Consider the following 19857-nt stretch of genomic DNA (forward strand, 5'->3'; position numbering starts at 1 on the left):
ATTCCACTGGTGCTTTGGAGAGGGTGGATGGGGAGGAATGATGGAGGGCAGCTGCAGCCCTAGCCTGCATGCCTGGGTTTGCGTGGGAATCCTGTCCCAAAACACCACAGCAAAGAAAAGGATGGGATGGCATGCCTTTTCTGACAGATGCTCCGCACGCAGGGCACAGCCTGGTGTCTGCCGCCTGATGGTAAAGCAGAGGCTGAATCCCGCGGGATTATCTTTCTCGAGTGGTACTTCATGCCATGAGCATGGCTAAATGCAGCCTAGTATTTGATTCAAAAATGCCGTTTTTATTATATGGAGAGGATTAGAGGCTGTTCAACTGCAGTCTTGAACTTCGGGTTATGACCTGAAGTCATAATAGTCTTTATATTACTGGCTTTTCATCAGAGCTCTCTAATGAAAAAAGGGCATCGTGCACTAAAATCAGCTTTGGAATTTAATTTTCTGTATGAACAGAACTTGGTACCATGTGTATAAACTTCTAATGGCATTCAACCCATTCCACTTCTGAATAATTTGTACTCATTAATTACAAATGTACAGCTTTTCCAATTACGACTTACTGATCCAAACCATATTAAATCAGAAACTATCATAGTTAAATTGATTTTTTAAAATTTGCTGTAGTCTGTTATATGAGGGTGATTATGTAACATATCTTTTAAGAACTGTGTCCGTGCAGTAGAACTTCGTTTTCTAGATTTGCATTGTTCAGAATTTTTGTTTTGTTTTGGGGTTTGGGTTGGTTGGGTTTTTTTGTTTGTTTTTAGGAAGAACTTTAAGTGGAGAGTTATGTCAAGTTTTATGAAGAAGTAAGAAGACAAACTTTATTGTAGTGATGCTTTAGAATGCTTTTTTTTTCACCCAGTGAAATTATTCTTGATTTGGAATAGGATTTTGTTCTTCTTTAAAAAGAAATTAAGAGCTAAATCCTTAAAGATCTGCTCTGGGAAAAGGAAAGATTTTTGCATTAGCTACCACACTTTTTCATTATTATCTGCAAGGTGTTTCCTTTTAATTCTGTTGCAGGGAAGTTCATCATGTTCAGAAACTGATTAATTCTATCACGAGATGCATATATTTCAGGGTGGTGTCATCTTTTTTGCTTTATCCTGTTCTACGCGTAAGACCTAGACATGCTGCCAGAACACTTCCTTTCCCAAGATAAAAACAAAACAAAAGAGATCCTGTTCTTGTTCAACAACACATGTAGTCCAAAAGGCAGATTTAGCCAACCTGGAGCTAATGGCCTGAAGGTGTGACATGAAGGCTGGTGACTGGATGACTGTGAGGAAAGTGCAGGTTTTATTTGTCAAAACATTATTAAGAGTACTACATACACGTGTTAAAGTGCCTGTCAGAGAAAAACTTTGAAAATATAAGACAGCCTGTGGATTAGAGGAAGTTTTCTGACACCTGAATTTTAATTGCTTTTCAATGCGCCTTTTCATTTGTAACTGTTTTTGATTGTGTTAATCTTTGTCATAATCTCTCTCGTGTAGCTGAAATCCTGGAGATAACATCAGCTGCAAAAAAAAAACCAACCAAACAAACAAACCACCAAAGACATAACACCCAACTCAAGTGTTGTTTATGTAAGAGGGACAATTCAGCCAGGACCTTGCTGGTAACATGTTGGTACAACTAAATGCTGGTGATGCTCTGCAAAGGGGTGGAAAATGTAGACTATATAATGTCTGCTGATGTCAGAGAACGGGTATGTGAGAACCCTTGCACTGAATTAACTTTCAATATCAAATCAATTCATTAGACCTTTTTTTATTTTTTTTTCCATAAATGGTCAGTAATCTGTTTTAGATTGAAGCAGATAAAAGAATTCATTGTTGTCACATTGTCACAGTCAAAAAACTCAAAACCTAGAATATCTACACAGATGTGTAACCACTGCATTTTTAGAAGGACTACTCCTCACCTCCTTCTTTGTGCCAGGCTCCAGATCTGTCTATTCCAATGAATGTCCTTAGTTTACATGAACATGTCATCAGAACCAATTACATTGCTTATGTTGTATAAATGAAGAGGAGCTGGGTGGAGACTAAAAAATACAGGTGGGCAGGATCTAATTTTTGATCCATTACCATCAAACAGAAAAATGAGGGCACAGTTTTGCTTCAGATTGTATCTCCATGCTTATTTTACTAGGCATGGAGTTTGTCTAAAAGAGCTAACCTCTGGGTTGTTCGTATTGGTGACATAAAGCTTGCTGACTTCATTAGGAGTTATTAATTGCTGATTATTTTTCTTAGGAACTTAACTCACAAGCTCAAAATACCAATAATAATAAATAAAAATATCAAAACTGTCAAGAGGGCATGGGACTGCCAAGAATCTGTATATTGAATTGGTATTTTAGCTTCAAAGATTCAAGTACTGGAAATTTTTCAACAGTAAACCAGCAGAGAACGTGTTAGTAGGGGGGCTGGTGTGCTACTTCGCAGCTGCACTGCCTACTTCTAGACAGTCGTCGTATGACAGCCTGCTCTAACAACTACCCACATTTAAATAGCAGGGTTGTGTAAGAACGAACACATTTACCGAAATACATTTATGGTGGGGAGAGCCTTAAATATTTCAGCGGGTGGAACACACTGAGAGAGAATCTGTCGCATTTTCACTAGGCTGCACGTCAAGACTCGGAAAGAAGGAAAGTAACTTTTCTTCCTGTTACAGAGTGGCCTTAGAAATTGCTGCAGGTTTCAAGAGAGTAAGAACATTCGCTTTTTGACACAGTTTGTAATGCAGGAGTACAGCTGTAACTAATAGCGTAATGACTGGAGAAACAGAAGAAGAGCTGGGTCACATACATTGTTATGCTGGATGTGAGAAGCGCTTGTCTAATTTCTGAAGTTTGCCGAGAGCCTGTTCAAGGTCGGCTGTTTGCGATGCGCCGCGCTTTCCTTCGCGTGTCGCCTGCCCTCTTGTGTTTGAAGAGCTCCGTGCAGGCGCCTCAGCCGTCCGGGAGACAACGGAGTAGCGGAAAACATGGAGCAGAACCAGGGAATGATAGGCATGAGCCGTGCACTTCAAAGGCACTGATTTTGCCTCTGTGTGTGCGTGCGTGTGCGTTGTCTTGCTGTTTTGTTTGCGGTGTAAAAAGGAGTATAGTTTTCAGCTTTCTTATACAGAGGCAACATCAGAAAGTGGGTTAGCCAAACTGATGTGCAGAAAAGCTCTAGGAGTGAATTTGAAGCGATGGGTAGAAGCTGTAATGCATATGATTAAAGTGAAACATGCTGCCTACACAGAGAATTGCTAACAAGATTCCTTCACAGCTTTCATGTCTCAGCCCTGCTTTTACAGAAAATAAATTCGTGTTTGGTTTCAGTGGGTGTGCCACTTTGCTCAGCCCTACAGCATAGATAAGACAGTCAAAATATACAAATGCAAGCAATTGAACACAAAATAATACAATTTGCACTGAGCAGAAACAATGGCTGTGCCAGATTAACATTCACTTGTTCTATCTGGGGCTTCTTTTCTGTTACTGCTTTATTGTTCAATACTCGTAGGGAAGGGAGGCTAAAAGCACAGATTAGGTTAAGGAAAATTAGTTGGGGGAGGAGAGGAGAGGAGAGGAGAGGAGAGGAGAGGAGAGGAGAGGAGAGGAGAGGAGAGGAGAGGAGAGGAGAGGAGAGGAGAGGAGAGGAGAGGAGAGGAGAGGAGAGGAGAGGAGAGGAGAGGAGAGGAGAGGAGAGGAGAGGAGAGGAGAGGAGAGGAGAGGAGAGGAGAGGAGAGGAGAGGAGAGGAGAGGAGAGGAGAGGAGAGGAGAGGAGAGGAGAGGAGAGGAGAGGAGAGGAGAGGAGAGGAGAGGAGAGGAGAGGAGAGAATTCCATGTACTTTAAACATTTTTTTTCTCCTCTTCAAACAGAAGCATAGATATTGCTGCAAGCCATTTAGTAATTTCTGGCAGTAATTCGACCACATCCCCTTGTTCATATGAAGTATATTTTCTGTAGCTCAAAAGAGTATTTAAATATTCTCTCATGTTTAAAGAGCTTCCAGAATTATCTAAAGTTTTTGCAAGATGCAGAGAAAGAGACTGCAGCAGCTGTATGTTGTCCCAGTGTTTAGAAAAAAATAAATAGTATTTCAAGTTATTATTTTAAAAGTGATTTTAAAATCAGCTAAAAATTGGCTTGATCCACAAATCAAAGGTCATTTTAACTTTCAATTTTCCAGTTATTTTTTTTATTATTTTTTTTCTTGAGAAATACTGTGCATTTGGATAGGAAATTTTACCTCAGGTCAGTCCCATGAGAACTCAGGGCTTATTTCAAACCATTTAATTTATGTCTTGCTTGAGACATAACATCTTTCAGTCTTCATTTTCTTAACCATAGTCATTATGAATCCAGAGAGAGTAAAATGCAGATTTTGAAAGGTTTTTTATTTAGGCATCTAAGAGTTATTTATGCATTAAGGACTCAAACCCAGGTGTTCAAGTCTTAACAAAAAGGACTTGCAGAGGTTAGCATGTTTTGGGGTTTTGTTTGTTTATTTAGCTAGTCGGTAGTTTTTTTACTTCAAAGCAAAATACACGTGTGTAATTCTGCTCCCTGTCCTGCTGATTTCAGGTCCGCACAGGCTGAGAAATCAGAAGAAGGACACAGCTGGCTGATCAGGATGCCTGTGGTCACACATGTTGATTTTAGACCTCTTGTGGCTTTAAACTTGTGTGTGTCTGCTGTGTCCCTCCCCAAATCTATTTTGCCAGGGTACAGGGGATTTGTATCTGGAGAGAACCTTTCTGAAAATGTGGCATGTTTGTATTTGCATCCTGCGATTGCCCTATGGACAGATGCTTGCTTCTGACCCCAGTTCACACCTTTGTCCACCACTCAATCCATGCCTCAAGTCCTAGATCTGCAAGCCCGCAGGCGTTTTTAGGCAGAACCTTGAGTAGAAAGCTGCTGTCAAGCAGCAGGCATTGTGTGTAAAAGGAAGGCGATGTGTTCACAAAGAAAGCTCTTAGTTCTTCAGTCTCATCTGATCAGGTCTCACTTTTTTTAAAAAACTAGCAAGCTTTTCGTATCTCAATGTGTCATGACTAAAATGTCTAGAGACATTTTACAGATACAACTCATATGTATACACAAATAAATCAGATGTGCCAAATGAATTATAAAATGCTCTTAACTTTCTCTTCCTGGGTACATCATGAAGATGTTGTGCAGGAAATGCATTGGTGATGCATGGAAATGTATCTACAACTAAAGATGTTTCCTGATTTCTTCACTCACACTTGTTACCTTATGGTAAACCAAACTTTGCAGACCAGGCATTCGTTTATTTAGATCTCTACTTTGTGCAGGCTCATAACTTCAGGTGTGAAGAAGACAAGTCTGGAAGCCAGTTTGTCTCAGTGCAAACCACAGGCTCAAGCTATCTGTCCCATGACCATCTTAATATTCACTGAATAGCCTGGGAAGTAGGGAGGTTGGAGAGTGGGTGGGATTTTTGGGACAACAAACACAAGACACGAAGGATATGTTGTAGCACCAAGCCATCCTTCTGAGAGTGGTGCCTTAGCAGCCCTAGCTCCATAGACGACCCACTGCCACCTCCAGCTTAGGTCTTGCTGATTGAGAGAAGGAAAAGTGCTTTCTGCAACAGTGTGGTGAAACCAGCTAGAAGGAAACACAAGTGCCACCGAGTGACTAGGTGGCTCATACTAACTAGTTAGACTGGTTCTCTTTTAAGAAATAAGTGGAATGGTCCGTAAAATGTTATAACACACTCATAATGGAAACTGTGACTTCCCAAGAATATAGAGGGTATTTCCATTGACATCAACAGGTTAAACAGTGTGAAACAGAGTCAGTGTCTTTGGCCATGTTGTAGACTTAGAAAATATTAGGATGTCGTAGAGTCACTGCTGTTATTCCCTGCTTAAAACTCCATTGCAACTTTATGTTATAGTGTGGAATACAAAAAGATGAAACATATTTCTGGAACCTACAGGTCTAAATAGAAAATTAAGGACAAGATGTCTCCCTTAATTGCAGGAAAAATTCTCACTTTTTGTCAGTTAAAATGAAGCCCTTTCCTTGAACCGAATACATCATACCTAATGCATATTATCAGCCATAACTCAGCAGGCAGAAGATGACAACCTGTGTTGTCCTGCTTAAGGATATATCGGAGGAGAATAAGTAATAGAGAATTTATCTACTTCAATATTTGTGGTGTCTTTGAAGTGCTAATAATATTTGTAAAAGTTTATGTGTCAGGTTAATGCCTGCTCTCTGAGCTTGCAAGAGAAATTGCAAGCAATGAATAATTTGCGGATTTTTTTCCTCCATAATAAAACCACTAAGATGGTCCCAGTTGAGATACCACTTTATCTTGACCACTTTTTTTTTTTTTTTTGACTGAATCTTCAAAGTATTTTAATAATGAGAAAGTTGTTTCTTACAGATGCTTCCAGCTAATTAAGTTGAAGTTGAATTTATGGAGTCATATCAGTGCTTTTGTTGTGTGTAATCTCTCAAAAATACTGTCTTTGAAAAAATAACATAAAGACTAAGTCAACAAGAAGCCCAAAAACCTTGAAATTATGAGTGGATGCAGCTGTGGTGCCATACTGCTCTTGCTAGCTCCCAACTTCCCCCACAAGTCATGGGACAAACACAGATATGTTAGAGTAACTTTTAAGGAAAAAATGGTTATAGGAGGCAAGGAAAGTAGCTGTAAGGTCAATGCTGAGATGTGGAAGATTTCTCGAAAGAGGTGGATTAAGGGAGTAGGTGTAGGTGTATAGTCAGGGCTGGTACAGAGGAATAGCTGAAGTGCCGAAATAGAGGAGAGGAGGGCAGGGTGGAAATGCTCTCTGCCTTACAAAACAGCAGCATGCTGTGGCATGATTCCTTTCTGATGTGCTGTCACCATCTAAAGTATATGGAAGCTTGGAGTGGAAAAAACAGATGGCACATGGGAGATGAAGTGACATCATTTGTCTCTGCCTGATTTCTCTGCCGTTCACATACAATTTGGTGGGTGGGGGAGCAAAAAAACCCGGATGTGATTCTTCTCCATCCCCACATGTTTCTCCTTGCCCTCAGAAACCTCATGAGACTCCAACTTCTCTCACAAGCTATCGGTAAAGAAGGTTTTCCATCACTGCCAAGGATTTTGAGAGATTGGCTTGGAGAAGTGATTTTTTTTCTGTGGGGAAAAAAGGTTGACACACAGCAATGCAGAGATAAGAGACATTAAAAACAAGGACAGTAAGCAACTTAGTTGTACTAAGGCTTGGGCAAAGAGGTGGAAGGAGGCTTTACAAATATGTGTGTTTCAAGGGAAGTTGCTAACGGGCTGTGTGATCCTCTTGCCAGGCCTGTGGTGAGTTGGCATGTTTCAGCCATGAGGAAAGGGCATTGGCATCACCTGTTGCAGCTGGCTGGTCAGCTGCCTGGAACAAGTTCATGGCTTTTGTCCAGTTTCCACTGAACTAGTAAAGCTTCCTTTAAAAAAGTCCCTGCACCTGACACGGTTCAGGAAAACAGTTAGTAGACTTACTGGAGAAGAAAAAGTCTGGTGAACACTGAGGCTAAAAGCCCTAAAAGTTAGATTTTGATATATTATACCCCTTTAAAAATTAGCAGCATGTGTTTTTTTAAAAGAGGGGATTTGTGGGTGGGGAAGGGAAAGGGAGAAACTAGTGGCTCTGGAAGCAGGAGGCCTCCAGGTCTCTGCTGGATCCAAAATTCTTGCCAAGATGATCAGGACTTGTCTTTGTACAGACAACCAGTACAGGGCTGATCTTTGCAGTAAGGGAAGAGTAAGACTGATGCAAGGATCATCATTTTAAGAAGTGACTGTGACACTGTGGCTGTAACTGCAGATGGGCCAGGAGGCATGCGAAGTTCAAAGCCCCTTTTCCAGCTCCAGACCTGGATGCCTACAGAGGGGAAACCTGCTGAGCAGGCTGCTCCAGAGTGAGCCAGGAGTGTGTTATGCTGGCAGGGTAGTACCAGGAGGCAGGGCAGGATGTGTAGTGACTCTGCCTGTGTCGTGACGAATGTGAGCAATCTGGTGTTTGTCACAGGTCTTAAAACTAAAACTGAGCATAAATAAATAGCCCTACCACAAGTGAGCAGGGGTTTTATAGTGGTTTCCAGGAATGGAATCAAACCTAAACTGCAAGGGAAATATTCTCTGCCATATTCAAAGTTTGTGTACAGAACGTTTCAAATAAATGCTCTGTAAAAATGATTTAATTCTGCTGTGATTATGAACTTGCGCAAACATGCTGTTTCACATTACTCTCTTAAATAAATTTGATTAGTAACAGCTGTGACTACACAAGTCCCCCAGATTTTATTTTCTCAATAGAAAAGGGTTGAAGAAATCCTCAAATTGTTGTAAATGAAGATTTCATTGGTATTTTGAGCTAAGATGTCCTCAACAACAGCCCAGCAATAATAACGTGGACACGCTCTTCTTGGAGAGGCTGCAATGAACTGCCTTTAGTTCAGACAAATAGTCTTTGCAGTTCCTGGAGCACTCTGTGAGTATTTGCTGCTTTGTGCTGAAAAAGTACTAAAATCTAGCCAAGTAAAAAATGGTGCTGCTCAGTGACAGGCTGTTTGACCCAGAAGCAGGCTGCCGAGGCTGCATTGTGAGCTATTCCCTTTCACCGTGCAGACTAGGTGCAGACAGTCATCCCCTCCCACACACACAGATATTGCATATGTTTTCTGATGGTAGTGTTTGTTTACCACTCGTGACTGTGTTGGTTTATTCACCGTGTGGTGCTCTGTGGGACAAGACAAGCATCCGCACGCTGTAGACAAGGGCTGTCTTTCCCACCCATTCCTCCCGCATGCAGAAAATGTTCCCACCTGGGGAACAGGGGTGTGCTCTGCCACTTGAGCTCTATGCTGGTGAATCCATTGCTTGGGTGCCCCCCAAAGACGCCAAATCTCACTTTTCATCAGAGTGTGCTGCAGAGTTACACCTGCATCAGAGGACAGACATCCCTGTCCCCAGCTCTGCCATCTACTGCTGTTGCTGCCAGCACTGGCTGGCTTTCTGCATCTGTGACTGCAACCTACTTCTCTGCAGTCCTTGATGTCAGCAAGGGCTGCAGGCAAACTCTCCTATACAGCTCTTCTGCTAATGAGCTTGGCTGCTAATTAAATAGAAAGGCGTATTTGGCAATGTCTTTGATATTTATTCTCAGTATGGCCCTTTTGACTTGTTTAGGATTTCAGGGTGGTCTTGAGGGAAGAGATATGGTAAGCAATTGCTGAGTTTGTATTATGTTTTATCAACATTGAAATAAAGTTTGTAAAATACTGTTTTGTTCCTTCTAAGCCAGATAATGCAATATAATTTTAAAAAAATTAAAAAGGGGGAAAAAAAGAAAAAAGTAAAACTTAACCCAGACCAAACTTACAATTCAGAAAAAGAAAAAAAAAAAAAAAAAGCCACGTGGGAAGGGCCTTTTTTAATGTTTTTTTTGTATGCCACATGTGCTCAGTGACATCTATGATGAATGACAGTCAGAAGTTAAATAACATTTATTACCACCTTACATCTACTTCCTAATTCTTCTCCAAGATTACTTTTGGCAATTTCAGCCTTTTTGAATAGTTTGGGCGGATGGCATTTTCTTACAGGAGAAAACCCCCAAACAAACAAACAAACAACCCATTCTGGGATAGGAAGGTTGACTTTTTACCCAGCAAATTAAGAGTGTCCCACCTGGATGTGCATTTGCCAAGGGTAAAACATATTTTTTTTGCTGAGGCAGGAAATAGGTTTGAAGCTGAGATCCTCTGATCTGGTAGGGTGAGAGGCAGATGGCTGGACCCCCAGGTGATTTGTATCTGCTCACTCACTGCTCCCTATCAAGCATCAGTGCTCTGCAGTATGCAGAGACAGAGATTTCCGTACCTCCTAGGAGAAATATGCTGTTTGCCTCCTAGCCATGTGACTTACATAGGTACCAGAAGTATAGCATTAATGTGCATAAAAAAAACCCTCAGACTGGGTCATTTTGAGGTTTAGAATTTTTAATTAGTTACAGATTTTTCCTTTCTTCCCTTCTTTATCCACCTCTGTAGACAGACGTGAGGTAGCTAAAGCACTAAATTTGTATATTCACAAAAATATGTAGAAAATGGCACAAAGCCATAAGACAGTTTAAATTTGTGAAGTGCTACAAGCATTCAGTAATGCTTCTGTTCTTGGCTCTTTTCTGGAGGCTTGTTCATGATTGTTGCTAAAGATGGGATGGCAAGGTACGTGAACTTCTGGTCATAATGGCCAGTATCTCCATTCCAGTGTTCTGATGGTATATAGAAATTTGGACATGTGCCTTTGTCTGCTGTTCAGCTAAAGATTTACTGGTGGAGTTCTGTATGCAGACGGAATGAAAAAAATACAGTGTTACTACTCTAGCTCTTTGCTGGAAACAGGCAACAAATAATAAAGGGAAATTTGAAGTACCCATCAGCCACCTTGGTAACACAGTAATTTCCATGGACATTCCCTATAGCATTAGTAATGACTGACTTCCCACAGTTAACCTCATGATGCTAATTTCAAGACTAAGGATTAAACGGCTGCAGGTCTAGCAGTATCCGGTAATACCTGAGGGAGTAGATCCATTTTTAACCTTTTGCCAATCCTCGCAAGTGTTGCTGAGTTTGTGGCAACCATCAGGCTCGATGGTGCATTTGCAGAGATTAGATGGAAACAAGTGGTACTTACCTTTGTGTCTTCCCTGTGAGGAAGTTGCAAATTCAGAAATTGGCATTAGGAATAAATTGCATTGAGATTATGAAAATCTGAAGACATTAAAATCTGTGAAAGGTGTTGAAGGGTATGTGTATGCTCTATAGGATGAGCTTTCTATTTCTTGGTAGTTCATTAATATTCAGTGTGTATGAGGACTGATCTAGGCTTTGTAAAGTAAAATGGAACTATGGCTAAATAATTTTTCTTTGTGCAACTATGCAGAAGAGGAATGTGTGTTAGTTATCTGAGACATATTTTCTACCTGTACATGGGAAAACTCGACGGGCAGAGAAGGTACTGTGCCTAGAGTTATTTTGATTCTGATCTCTCCAGTGATCATGGCTTGGTGCTGACCACTAAAAATATTGTCCAGTTATTTCAAAACAGAGAAAAATATTCTTTTCTATATAGGGATGTGGAGAGGTTCACTATTAATTACTTGCTCTGTATTCTTAATGGAAATACTAGGGAGCTGTAGATTTTATTATTTTGTTCAATAATAAAGGTTAATGCTGAAGGGAATGTCATACTGGAGATGTGTTTGATAATTTTTCCTCTCTTACGAATAAAGGGGTTTATTTTCTCCAGGGGTTTGCTCTTATGGTTTAGCTTAATTTCCACTTGTGGAGGCTTAAGGAAGGTGTCATGACTTTCAGAACTGCTGAATATTCAAGGAGTCCTGATGGCACTTAAGGTGCAGGATGCTTTCGAAGGGCAGGGCAGGCTACACAGACCTGTACTTTTTGCTTACAAGGATAGGCACCAACGGTCTTTTCTCTAAATGGATTCTGCAACTTCTGTTGATGCAAAATCCCCACAAATCACTGGCATCAGGTGGAATCAGACCATCTGGTGCTGGCACCCCAACCCTCTCCACCCCTCTATGGGCTCTGCTGGGTTGCACTGAACTCTGCTCCAGGCCAGAACAAGCTCACTTCTGTCTGCAAGAAGTGGTACTCAGAAAGCTCGTTTCTATCAGTGGTTTGAATTCCTTAACCTGGGTCTCTGATGAGTGGTGATAAAATACGTCACAAAGTCTTTTGTAACATTCATAGGAGTGTTGTTTTTCTGGAGTCTCTGGAAATGTGAAGAGACATGGTGTTACCAAGCTTTCCTGATCAGATATTCAAAATGATGAAATAGGGAAGCTTGCAACATGTCCCAAGGGACCAAAGAGTTCTCTTACTCCTGAAAAATTAATTTAATATCTTCATTTCAGAAGCCAGACCATCAAAGAAAATACCCAATGTTATATAGCCTTGTGATAAAAAATTGTACAGGTTAGCAAAACTGGCACACAGGAGAACTTTTCTTTAAAGATATAAATATCCATTGTATTAGCTGGCAAGTAATCTTCTAGTGATTCTTCGGTTGTCTTCAAAAAAGTGTATGTCTTTGTCAACTGCCTCTTAAAACAAAAGATCACTTGGTGAATAAAGAAATAAAGAGTTTATAAACTTTGATGTTACTGTTCACTCATTGTCAGGTATGTAAAAAAGGAGACATTCCCTTTGAGCAGACAGTGTGTGAAACTAATAGTGCGCCTTCAGACTCCAGGCCTGCTTTTTACAAGTCAGTCGTTGGATTTAAATCATGTTTTAAACAGCTTTATCCATATACTCAGGGACTGGAAAACAAGGTCAGTGTAGAGTCCATCCTGTAGCTAGTTATTAAAGCAGATGGTTGAAAAATGCAAGCAGACATCTGCATCTGCTTTGCATATTTAAAGGAAAAATAAACCAAGAAAAAGCGTCTTAAGTTCAAGGAGTCTTTTTGTGAGTCTGTACTTCTGAGAAGAAACTCTTAGAATAACTTTAAAAATTCTGGGGTGCTAGGGCAGCACAAGAAGGAAATTGGGAACACCATGACGCTCACGAAATTGTTTTTTACCGCTCATATAGAATATGAGACAGGTGACATTGCAGTTAGATGCTTGAAATTTTTACAAGAAATTTGTCATCAGTGGTCAGCCTATCACTGGGAAAAGAAGTATCATCTGCAGGTTACCCTTAAAAAAAAAAAATAGCAATCTAGCTATGACACCACTAAAACAAACTGCTGAAGAGCTGGGAATTAGTGTAGTAAATTTGTCTGGTGAATGAACTTGCAGCAGCCCCGTGCCCACTGCAGCAAGGTGCTCCTGTAGTGCAAGCTGACAAGGAAAAGTATTTTTGCCCCACTGCATGTAGGCATTAGAGTGCAGGAATAGGAGGAGCATCATCACAGCTCAGTGTGCAGAGCTTTACCAGTAGTCACTTGGAGATTTTGTGCAGAACCTTTGTGGATCTGTCAGCACAAGGCTCTGCCAGAGTCTAAAAATTGCTATTCAGAGTCTTCTAATACACTCACTCCCTTGTTTGATGTAGGCTCACTGTTGTTTTACATTATATATGAAGCTCACACAAAGCCGTGCTTGTTGGTCCTATGGAATATTTCAGGAAATTAACTCATTGACCAGAGTATTTCTGTAGAGAAGTTGAAAAGGACTATAAAAACCATAAACATAGGTATTTCCTGATAATGTTCAGAAATTAATCAGATAGATTTATTTATTAAGATTTTGCACTTTTTCAACATACAAGATACAGTCTCCAGATAAAGTAGGTATATTAATATGATGCTAAATGGTATTTCTGTTCATTACAAGAAAACCAAATATTTGATAATTACTTGTCATTGAAAAAAACTTACCTCTTCAGTTCCTGTAGAAATCATTTTTGCAGCCAACCATTGTAGTGTATGAACACTTACGAAATAAAGTCAGTTAGTGGGAATTAATTCCCTGCTGGAATTCAGAGTGGTTAGAAGGTATTATTCAACCCAGTCTCACAAAGCTGATTTTCAGTGCTCTGAAACTCCTTCCTTAGAGAAGTAACAATACTGTAATTTTCAAGATTTGAAAGGAGCAGGGGAAGCTATAGACCTTGACTGCAGACTCTCTAGAAGAATGTTCCCATTGCTCATAATAGCCTGTAAGATTCCCGAGAGTGGCAGAAGCCCGCAGGAACCTGGCACGTGGCGTGACGGCCCCTTAGAGCAGCCCTTGGTTATGAAAGCCTGGCTCAGGGATGTGCTGGGGAGAGGTGTGTGAAAACAGTGTCACAGCCTGGGGCCGGCCGTGCTATTCCTGGAAATCGGTAGGACACAAAGAGGCATTGTTCACAGCCTCTCTCCCTGCTTTATTTCCCATACTGTGGTGTTTTGGGAAGCAATCGTTAAGGACACAACCTGGCAGCTCTGTGCCAACATCAGACAGTTCTCTTTCTGAAAATAATCTCGTTGCAGCTCAGCTGCAGAGATCTGTGTCCAGTTTACCCTCAGAGCCCAGATGACAATGCTGAAAGGGGCTGAACCAAAAAACCTCTATGAGCTGGACAAAAAAGTGCTGTTGATGATTTGTAGTTCAAAAGCAGAAATAGTTCTTCATTGTGAAACAAGAAGGGATAAGGAAATATTTCTTAGCTTTGTTTTCATTTTCAACTCTCTTTAATTTTAGGACACATTTTTTATTTTCATTACTTATTGCACATAAGTCATACTAAACTGCCAGACTGAATTTGGAAACTAATTACAGTAGACTTCAGCATTCTTGCATGCCTTGTGGAGTACAACACCTGCACTCCACAGGACTGAATTCTCTGCTGATAGTTCTGGAGCCGTCTTCTATCAGGGTAAATAGAGACTCCAGACATGACTGGCTGGAAATGGTGGAAAGAGTTACCCCACGTCAGGCAGTTGTTTGTACTGGCCATATCCTTATCGGAGAATTCCACAAGTTGCTTGAGAGAAGGAACTTTTGTTTTATTTGTTCAGTGAGGTCTTGTAGTTTACAGTACAAAAAAAAATCACAAAAATTTTGTCTGAAAGGAGCAAGAGAAACAAACAACTTGTGTGTCCAGGTGTCACATGGGTAGCTGGAAAGGAATTTGTGGTACTTGCAAATTTCTGCTGGCAGGATTGAGATGGGAAGCGGGTTTGTGTGTGAAGGAACAGTTCATTTTGTGTCAAAGTTCTGTGCTCTTACCTTCTAAGCTAAATTTTAAAAATAACAGGAACAGGGGAGGTGAAATATCCTGTGCTCTTACTTGAAATGCCTCTGCTGCTTTTCATTATTTCCTGTAGTAATGCACAGGATATCCAGCTGATTAGTCACAGCAGGCTATGTGATCTTCACATCCACAGGAACCTTCTAGGATGTAATCTCTTCCTGAACCTGCAGAACAAACCTTTACAATTTACCAGCAATGCATATGCAAGTTTTGGAGAAACTGGGTACAGGTTGTCAGAAGATGAGGATCTCATTGGCTAGGATGGAGTCTCACCATTATTTTGCCAAACAGACTTTTCACGTCTCTTATATTTTCAGGTCTCTTATTTCCTCTGTGTCTTATTTTCTTATATCTCCATTTCTGTATGTCACCATGTGCTTATTCTCCAGGACACAGATAGGTAAGACTCATTATGTACAACTAGGTTTTAATTAAACTGCCTTGACCCCTGCATGAATGATCTTATTCTGAAGGAGTCTTAACTCTGCATGCTTTGGAAGATTAGTATGTTTTAAGAATTACCTTTGAATTTACATCTTTCTTCAATTGTCTTGACTTTTCTCAGTATCTCAGTACAAGCTTCTAATATTTACTGCAGTTCAACCAAATCCTTTCTTCCTCTGAAGGTTTCATACTTCAAGCCTTCTCCTTTTCCCTCTGTAACTTCAACTGCGTTTCTCTCTACATCTTAATTGCAGTGATGCCTTCTCCTTCTTCTATTTTTTGCTTAAATTTTGACTCTTTACCTCTTGATTATTTGCCCTTGTCTTCTAGTATGTGATAACATCTTAAGAGGTCTGATCTTCAGGCTCTTTGAGCCATTGTAGAATCAGTCTTTGAGGAAAACCTGAATCCTCTGAGTTTAGGAGATCCCTGAGAAGAAGATAATTTATTTGCTGATCCCTACATCGTATTAATAAACACACTTGCTTTGAAAATAATAAGCCCAGCATAGAAATGAAGCAAATGTGAACACAATGTGGATGGGGTTCAGGATTTCAGCCGGAGTTCCAGTTGCAGCTTGTTCTTAATTTTTCCCAACACCAGCAGCTACCACTAAACCAAAAATTTACCCTTACATTGAAGGAAAATACTTGTGTTCATTTTTCTGTATCATTGAAAATAATTTGATAATTAACCTGCTAATACAAAAATAATCATCACTACCAGAGCTGTTTTGATAGTTAAATGGTTTTTAATGATGCCTATTCTTGCAGCAACAGAAAATGTTAGCTATGGTGTGTGCTTGGGAATAAGTGTCAGTGGAACCAAACATCTGTAGATCTAACTACATGATTAGCTGCTAAACTTGCATCTTTTTCAGCTTTTGTTATGGACTTTATGTACAAAATAGGCAGAAATATCCATCATCATATCCTCATCTTAAAAGAATTGGTGCTTTGCTGTTCTTCATCTTAAGGAAAAATGGGTGCTTTCCTGGTCGCGTCAGTATGAGTGTGAGCCTCCCAGCAAGACACCAATACTTGTTCTTGTGAGGTCAGTGGAAAAACTCTCACTAACTGTGATTTTGTTCCAGGTTCTTGGCAGACTGTTCTGAACATGTAGATTTATCTGGGGATGAAACAGCAGGGGTGCCCTTCATTACTCCCTGTCTGTGCTCTCAGACCTCTGAACTGGCAGCAGACAGAACTGCCTCTGATGCAGATCCATCTCTTCTCACATCTGGATCAAGGCTGCCTTCTCTGCTGCTCTGAAAGCTGGAATTCAGAAGAAGTACCAGTGCACACATCAGTTGTGTGTATCTAAGAGCAGTATATGCTACTTCCTGGTTTGGAAAGCCTGTAGTAGTTTAAACGTTTTTATACTAACTCTGGTATGTACATAGCTTGCAGTTTCTTCTGTTCATTTTAATGACGAACAAAGGTGAAAGCAGAGATGGAGGTAATCCTTCAACTGAAAACAAATTCTCAAAATGGAAAGAGAAATGGAGGATGAGAAAATCTGGAAGAGTCCGATCACCTTTGATGTCCCAAGTTCAGCTTGCAAGTGGATCCCAGAAACAGTCCAGCTGGAATCCCTAGTGACAAGGGTTGTTTCAGTACATTAACAAGGAGTGTATCCAGGATACAGTTGCTCAGGTCTGGCCAGAAAAAAATAAGAAGCACACCTTCTCATATTCTAAAGTTGAGCCAGTTGCAGCTGGCACTCTTTCAAACCTGTCGTCACCTTAATTGCCTTCAAAAGAGCTTCTTGCTAAAAGGTGAAGGCATATGCTTTTCCCCTTATTTCATCTGCACAACTTTTTATAATCGTCAAATAAACAAAAGTACCACATAGGCTCAAACAGGTCTCTAGTCACAGTGCTGGGATCTATGGAAACTCAGATTTATCAGCTTGTTTTAACATGTTGATTATTCATCACAAGTTGAGTCAACAAATGTGAGTGAAAAAAGGGAAAGGAGCCTTGTAACTGGAAAACTGAGCTTTTTAAGGAGCAAAGAATGAAATACAAATCCTGTCAGAAAAAAAAAAAAAAAGGTGAAATTAAGGTATTCTGAAAGTTCTTTGATGTCGGAAATGCCACGACCTTCATGAGTGCGACTTTTGAAAACAAGAATTCTTCAAACTTGAACTTACCTGTTCTCCTTAGCCATTTTTAAATCAGGCTTTTCAATTCATTAGGCAAAGAGAAAAACAGCAAAAAAATTGAAGTGTGAGGGCAGTAGACAATATGCATTAAATATATTATTTATTATTTCAGGAGAAAAGACCACAGCTTGCTTAGTAAAAACCATGTTAGTAAGCACTGCAAAGGCTAAAAATGTATGGGTTCTGATGGCAACCATGGAGCTTAGCTGTCCATTGAATTCTAGTAAAAAGCATGTTGTAACTTATTTCATTCTCACAGCAGAGGAAGTCAGGAATTATACCACTGAATCCAATACCATTATTTAGTATGAGTCAACCTGGTGGCAGTTAGGAAAGAATCTTTTACTTTAGTGGGATGACCCTAATGTGGAATTTTGCTGCAGAGGAGAATTTAAACAGGGAGAGTTCCTACATAGGTTTCACTACTGCTAGCATGGTATCCTTTGCTGGGACTAGCAGACTGCATATCTTTTTGGTAAACTGAAGCTTGAAGTCCTTTGTTTTGGTCTGCTGAAAGGAGCACCATGTCAGTGAATAAACATCAGTGAGGGCTGAGATTGTCCTCAGAGTCTCCGGACCATCAAAAGCGCTTTCTGCGTTCCACCACAGTAGGGTTTGTTGCACATTTTTAAATGCTCTCCTTGAGACTGGAGGGATTTTATGAAACCTGGAAAGTGAAATAACTCACTGAAATAAGAGAGCACTAATTTTCTAATGGGGGTTGCAGAAAGCAAAAAAAACATGGGAACAAGGGTGTGATACAGCTACACAGGAGAATTCCCGTGTGGATAATTCAATCTTCTTTGCAGCTTGCAGAATTTAGAGCTTTTCCTGTCCTAGATATCCAGCCACATGTAAGATAGCAGCAAGTGTGCTAGAACTACTACAGTGTTTGAACTTGTAATGACAATAATTTGTTAAGTGCTGGAAGACAAAAGTTATGTGGCTGGATTATCATCTTCAGTACATAATAATTATGTAACCCTTTCCTATGTCCATGGCAATCTTTCTAGCAGTTACTTCAACTTTATTTTTAGTGTATATAGTTGTATAATATATGTGTTGCATGATTTGTGTCATCCTTCTATGTATGGTCATACAAATTATTTATTCAGAACATCGTGGCTTTCAAGTGAAATTTCTTTGCAGTTGTTCTTTTTCTTCTCAAAATGAACACCTTGTTTTTGTATGACTGATAGACAGGACTGCATTATCTGGTTTCACTTCCAACAAGTTCATGATTTTTAAACTCAGCTAATTTCAGTTAATTAGTAGTTTGCTTCACCAAGGCCAGCATGTAATTCAAGCTTTCCTTTACTGCTGGGTTTTTTCTCACTACAGCCTGCACCTGCACCTGTCCCCACCCCCAAATCTCTGCAAGTGTTCACAGGGATGCTCAGCCTTCAGCCCATATGGCACAAAAGCAATTGTTGACCTTCAAGCACTTTGTCATCTTTTAGTGAGCTCCGTAAAGAGTTTTTGCAGCAGAGTTGAGGCAACTGAGTTTTTGTGTTACTGTCAGTTTGGCATGTTTGAATTCCTGTAGTTTACGCTCAAAACTTTGACACTGACTCAGCTTTGCTAGTAGAAATATATTTGCAAAGAGGTTTTTTGCCTCAATTTAGAGACAGAGCAATAAACTGTAGCCCAAGGGCTAAGAGAGATTAAAATTAAACGGGTAAAATGTGCCAGCTAGGAAAGGGAAGGATATCATACTCTTGCCTGGCATCCTTTATTTGACTGTCTTGAAGTACATTATAGTAATTAATAGAAGCTCGTAACTTCCTTGTGAAGCAGGTACTACATTGCAACACTGATTTGCAAATATGTAAACATAGGTCTTGGGCAATCCTGGAATTCTCAGCAAAGTCATAAGTGAGATTGGGACAGGGGGACCCAAAGATGAGATAATGTGCTGGTGGACAGGTGGCTGCAGGTGAATCTCCCATATATTGCTCAGCACATCTACCTGGCATCCCACTCCATTCAAAGTTGGCTTTGAATGTTTAAAGGAGAATATTAAAGAGCTGCCTCCCCACCTCTCAAAAAAAAAAAAAATTAAAAAAAAAAAATACGCACACACACACAAAAACAAAATCCTACAAAAAAAAACCAAACAAACAAAAATAACATCCACAAACAAAAACTTTTGGAACTTTTGAGACCTGATATTTCTTTTTGCTACTCACTTTCCACTTTGAAGAGCCACTCCTGTTCTGCTCTGCTTTTATTTTCTGATGCTTTATTTTGTTTTGCTTCTTGTTCCTCAAGGGCAATTCAAATTAGTCAGCAGTGGCTTAGCTGTCTGCTAACAGGGTTCGACTAAGCAATCTTAAGGGAGTTTCACCTATCAGTTATTTGGCTGATTTATTCTTCGGGGAGAAAAAATTGGGAACTGGTAAAAATCACACATTTCCCAACCTTT

This window comes from Coloeus monedula (assembly GCF_965178545.1).
Source record: "Coloeus monedula genome assembly, chromosome: Z".
Lineage (NCBI taxonomy): Eukaryota > Metazoa > Chordata > Aves > Passeriformes > Corvidae > Coloeus > Coloeus monedula.